General features: G+C 41.8%; 1 long non-coding RNA gene across 1 annotated transcript in view; it reads left to right on the forward strand.

Moving 5' to 3' along the window:
• LOC116374457 (uncharacterized) overlaps nt 1-5071 on the forward strand; it is a 58484-nt gene extending 53413 nt beyond the window's left edge. Inside the window, exons 2-3 of the long non-coding RNA XR_004210398.1 lie at nt 247-397; nt 3805-5071. This is a non-coding gene — a long non-coding RNA (uncharacterized LOC116374457). The remainder of the gene's footprint in view (nt 1-246; nt 398-3804) is intronic.
• The last annotated feature ends 929 nt before the right edge of the window (nt 5072-6000 follow it).

Raw genomic sequence — 6000 nt, forward strand, 5'->3', positions numbered from 1 at the left:
ACGTACCAGATGCATTCAAACTAGTGCTTTGTGACATTCAAGGCTTCATTCGATGCTAGATTTCTGATTCACAATTCTATGTCACTCATCAGATACCACATAAATAATATTCAAACTAACAACAGACACATTTAATAATCAGCCTTCGTATCCCAACGACACTACATTTTTATTTAAATTAAGGAAAGAAAGCTCATAACTGAAAACATCAAGAGAGGTATTTCAAATGAGTCTCATTCTTTCAAGGGCATATGAAGATTGGCGGGACTGGTCCAGGTTGGCTTTCTTTGCCACTGTTCTGTGAGTGCTACGTGCTCTACAAACCAGGCTGCCTGTGCCAGCAGCCGCTGAGAGGGGGGCATCCGCCGTCACGCTGTGAGGAGATATGACCTAAAGAGTAAGACCACCTCATACAGCATGCTGAACAGCAGGAAACTTTTAGACAGTGAAATCCATTACACACACCCCCATCACTCTCTCCCTCCCTCCCTCCTTCTCTCTCTCAATCTCTCCCTCCCTGTCATTCTTTTTTTCACTTACACACACACACACACACACACAGATTGAGAAGGAGACATACAAAAAAATATTATTTTATGTAACCTTTCTGGCAACCAGAGAACCTTCAAGTTAGGGGAGGGGAGTCCCTGTGGAACTCTTAACATTTATTTCCCTCTATTCCAGAAATGTGTCATTTGGTTTGTCCATACTCAGAAAACGTGGGCTAGAATTAAACATGAAGTCAAATGTATTACAAATGGAGAAATCTGGACAGAATAAAAATCTGCATGGGAAAATGGGGACATAATGTGTGGCTGTTAGATTGGTAGGGCAATTAAATTCCTTGACTTACTGTGAAGCCAGTATTCCCATAATGGGAGAGCTACAGAGGGGGAGAAATGAACTGTACTAGACAGTGAAGGGCATTTTCAAGAAGCCACATGGGTAAAGAGAAAATAGCACAGACAGAGCTAAAGTCTTCATTTACTCTACATCACAATGACCTTTCTGTGCCATGACTGTGAAGGTCTTTCATGACACAAAGAAACAAATTCCACTGAAATAGTCCAAGTATCATTGATACCAGACCAAATAGATATGGTGGAGGTCACAGAGGAGCTAACAAGCTTACACAGCAGCTGTCTGTGCATCCCACACTATCTAGTTCAATGGTATTGACACCAAAACCAAGGCATGTTTGTAAATATAATATTCAGGGTTTATCAGTACAGTTAAATCCATAACAAGGACTTGTGCTAACCACTCTCACAGAGCAGAAGCAGAACTAGTCTGGTGATTGTCTGACTACACCTGTGGGGATTTGACCCCTTTGAGAAAGCGACTTTACATTGATTATGCCGCTGTGAATATCATCGCAGCCGCACAGATCGTAAACCACTCAAACCATCTACATATCCAAAAGCCAGAGTGAGACCCTCTTTTCTCTGCCTCAAGCCTCTTTGATTTCCCCAGCCTTTGTCTGTGTGAGACGATAGGAGGGTTCTCTCTCTCTCTATAGAGCTCTGCATCAGCAGTAATCCCTATGTGGCTGTATGTGTTCAGATCTCCACAGATTAACAGAGTAACAATGGGAAATGGCTACCTAAATATGATCCCCAATCAGAAACAACGATAAACAGCTGCCTCTGATAGGGAACCATATCAGGCCACCATAGAAATACATTTCACCTAGATGACCCACGCAAGTCACGATCACGCCCCAACCAACACAGAGAATAAACAGCTTACTATGGTCAGGGCGTGACAGGATTCAAGGACTTGTCTTACATTTGCTATTTTGTATGCATGAATTTTGTATTAATTTGTTGTGTAAGCATATACATTGTTGGGGATATACAATGGGTAGGCTATGGAATATTTTGATAATGTAGAATTAGGTATTTTACTAATATTTGACCAAATACTACATATTTGACGCAAGTATTTAAATCAATAGTTTTTTTTATTATCAAATAAACATAGTGAATTAAATCTAACTAGTTGCGCTTCCTCTTTTAATATGCACTTCTTTAAAAATCTATCTTAAAGAACATCTTAACTGCCTTCAGCGCTGGTGTTACCACGGCAACCCTAAATCCATAAACTCCCCTGCACAGTTTTCTTCTGGCAGAGTGGTGCCATTTTCCTTTCTCCCCTCCTCTCCAAGATATTCACAATGCAACATTACTACTGTTTCTTTAATAGGCAGTAGCACATGACGGGGGGTTTGCCTCCTTCGTAACCACTGCTTTCACAAATGCATATTTAAATCTAATCAAAGACAACCTGTCGTTGGAAAGTTTCTACTGTGAAAACACGTTTCCTTTCTTTCTCTGAATCTTATCAACAATGCTTTTATGAAGTTATATGAATACCGAATGTGAATGTAGAATATAAATAACAACCAGTTGATCAGTTTAAGATTGCTGTGTTTAAAAAAAAAAGAAGGTAATATCAGACTGAGATGCAAGAGAAAAGTGACCATGCATTCCTCTTACATTAATGTTTAATGCAGTACAGACATAAAACTGAAATCCTAAGCCTCAAAATTACCACTACTGAACAAACACCCCATGGAAATCCCTGGTCTGCACGATCTCAGGACCCTGGACAGCAGCCACTCTGAAACTAGACCTGGCATCGTACTTCACTGCTAGTCTTGCAGAGCCCTACAGGGTGTGAAGCCGTCTGTAGTTTGACTCTTAAGATGTTCAGACTTAAAAAGTGTGGAAAAACTGACAGTTTCATCCCCTCCCTGATCTGTATTGAAGAATACTACAAATAAACCATGCACTTCACTGTGCTACGTGATCTGACTGCATTGGGCAGAGTGATTAGACACAGTGCAGAACTCAATCAAGAACCAGGGACTCAGCTCAACACCATACCACCACTTTAGGGTGTTCTGATGCGTATAGAATGGAAGAAACACTTCATCTGCCTCTCCACAGCACATTGACATGTATCACCCCCCAGACCAGAGGGACCAGGGACTTGGCAGGCTGTGGAGATTGATATCAGTGTAACCTAACCTCTCTAGTTCCATTAAAGGAACATTCTGGGATGCTTAACAGACAAATCCTTCCAAGGAGCTGGGATGTGGCGATGGGATGGGACCTGTATCTAGAATCAGTCTGCCATGTCCATCTCCTCTGTGGGATAATAACCCCCTCCAACTCTTCTCCATCTGATTTCTACTTTATTTTGGCCTCCCCAACAGATATTGGCCCAGCCAAACATAAGAGTACCTACACTAGTCTGTACCTGTGAAATCCTCTCAGAGAAGACACTGTGGATGGATGATGGGTTGTGGACTGGGAGTGGGGATAAAGAAAGGGTTTGACCTGACAGAAGGTCACGACTCACTCAATATGCCAAGCTTGACATGAAGTGGTCCTCGACTACGCTCTCCTGGTAGAGATGGGATGTGAGATGTGGACATCAGAAGTGTCAAAGGAGTGCAAATGTCCTTTGAAAATGTTACAAATGTCCTTTGAAAAAAGTACTTATAAGCTGGTTCAGTTGGAATCTTTTGTAACAAATGCAACACATAGGACAGCTTTCTTATGTAGATTTATTGGCAGAGGTGTGCTATGTTTACAGATTCATTTCTGATCTAGGAGGAATCATAACCCAGATGCTGTATCACTCCCTATACGCCATCTCATCAAAGTGTGCCTCTATAACAGTTCCCAGACCTAGGTCATGTATGCAGTAAGAGTTTTGCATTACAGTGCAAGTGATTTCCTCATGAGCCCTCTCTTGGGAAATCAATGTCATTAAAAGGTTCTCCCTTCTTCACAGCTGTAATTAGTGCGACAAGTTCTGGAGAGTGAGACTCGCATCCGGTGACAGAGAACCAGACCACTTCCCGACACAGTATCCAATGACTGACGCTGCTAATCATTTCAAACACAAAAGGCTTTTAGCACTTTTAAAAATTTGATTAAGCTGTTCTCTCATTTAGCAAGTGTTGTTTTGCCTATTAATTAGCACTTTATCTATTAATCAACCGATTGACACATTGAAGATCTAGGCCTATAACAAGTACATTCCAAATGTATATGTGTGCAGTTCAATTAATACATATTAATATGCATGTACACCGTCTACTGTTGCTAGCCCCAATTCTGATTTGTGCTCTGATATCTGGTTCACTCATTTCTGCTCTCGTAAAAGCATGGGTTTTCTGCATGTTAACACTAAAAACGTATTACCTACAGTTGATCAATTTAATGTGTGTGTTCACAGCTCCAATCCAGATGATGGTCATTAATGAGACGTGGTTAAGAAAGAGTGTTTTGAACACTTTTGTTAGCCTATCTGGTTATAACTTTTTCCAGCAAGACATACAGTATCTTCCAAAAGTGGTAGAATGGAAATCTTTACCAAGGAACACCTTCAGTGCTCGGTTGTCTCCACCAAGTCTGTCCCCAAACAATTTGATTTGCTGGTTTTACGCATTACATTACTCTTTGTTGACTGTTGCTGGGTGTTATCGCCCACCATCAACACCAGCCAGTACCCTACCTGCTCTCTCATGACCCCTTACACAAAGTGTGGTGACCTAGGTGACCTAAATTGGGATGTGCTTAAACCACCTGACCAAGTCCTAAAGCTATGTGTCTCCCTAAATCCTTCTCAGATTATTACCAATCCCACAAGGCATGACTCCAAACACCCAGAAAAGGCTACTCTCCTTGATGTTATCGTTACAAATAATCCTGATAGGTATCAGTCTGGTGTTGTCTGTAATGATCACTGTTTTACAGCCTGTGTTGTTAATGGCTCCTATGTGAAACGACCCATCCTGATTTCTCATAGACGCTTACTTAAAAACTTTAATAAGCAAGCCTCCCTTCATGATCTGGCCTCTGTAAATTGGTATAGAATCAGCTTGATCCCCTCTGTCGAATATACTTGGACCTTCTGTTTTGATATTTTCAGTGGTATTGTTAGCAAATACGCACCCATTAAAAAAAAGATAATTAAAAACAGGTTCAGCCGCTGGTTCGACCGTGATCTGGCAGAGTTATTTCACCTCAAGAATTCCATTTGGCAAATCGCTCGGCACACGCATACTCAGGCTGACTGGCTCTCGTTCAGGCAAATTAGAAATAGGTGCACTCAGGCTATCCATAAGGCCAAAGTTAGTTACTTTAAGGAGCAGTTCTCTCTCTGTGAGTCTATCCCCAAGAAGTTCTGGTAAAAGACCTAGAGAATAAACCCTCCTCTTCACAGCTGCCCATGTCTTTTAATGTTGATGATGATGTTGTTACTGACAAGGAGCACATGGCTGAGCTGTTTAATCACCACTTCATTAAGCCAGGATTCCTTTTTGACTCTGCCATGCCTCCTTGCCCATCCAACATTTCCTCATCTCCCACCCCTTCTAATGCGACTATCCCTGATGCTCCTTCTTCTTTTTCCCTGCCCAGCTACAAAGTTTCCCCCTGCAGGCTGTCACTGAGACCGAGGTGCTAAAGGAGCTCCTTAAACTTGACCATAAAAAAACATCTGGTTCAGATGGTTTAGACCCTTTCTTCTTTAAGGTTGCTACCCCTTTCATCGCCAAGCCTATATCTGACATTTGTAACGTGTCTCTCCTCTCTGGGGAGATTCCCATTGCTTGGAAGGCAGCCACGGTGGGTCCTTTATTTAAAGGGAGAGATCAAGCTGATCCTAACTGTTATAGGCACATTTCTATTTTGCCCTGTTCATCTAAAGTGTTGGAAAAACTTGTCAATAATCAACTGACTGGCTTTCTTGATGTCTATACTATTCTGTCGGGTATGCAATCTGGTTTCCACTCAGTTTATGGATGTGTCACTGCAACCTTAAAGGTCCTAAATGATGTCACCATTGCCCTTGATTCTAAGAAATGTTGTGCTGCTATTGTTATTGACTTGGCCAAAGCTTTTGATATGGTAGACCATTCCATTCTTGTTGGCCGGCTAAGGAGTATTGGTGTCTCTGAGGGGTCTTTGGCCTGGTTTGGTA

This window comes from Oncorhynchus kisutch, linkage group LG6, assembly GCF_002021735.2.
Source record: "Oncorhynchus kisutch isolate 150728-3 linkage group LG6, Okis_V2, whole genome shotgun sequence".
Classification (NCBI taxonomy): domain Eukaryota; kingdom Metazoa; phylum Chordata; class Actinopteri; order Salmoniformes; family Salmonidae; genus Oncorhynchus; species Oncorhynchus kisutch.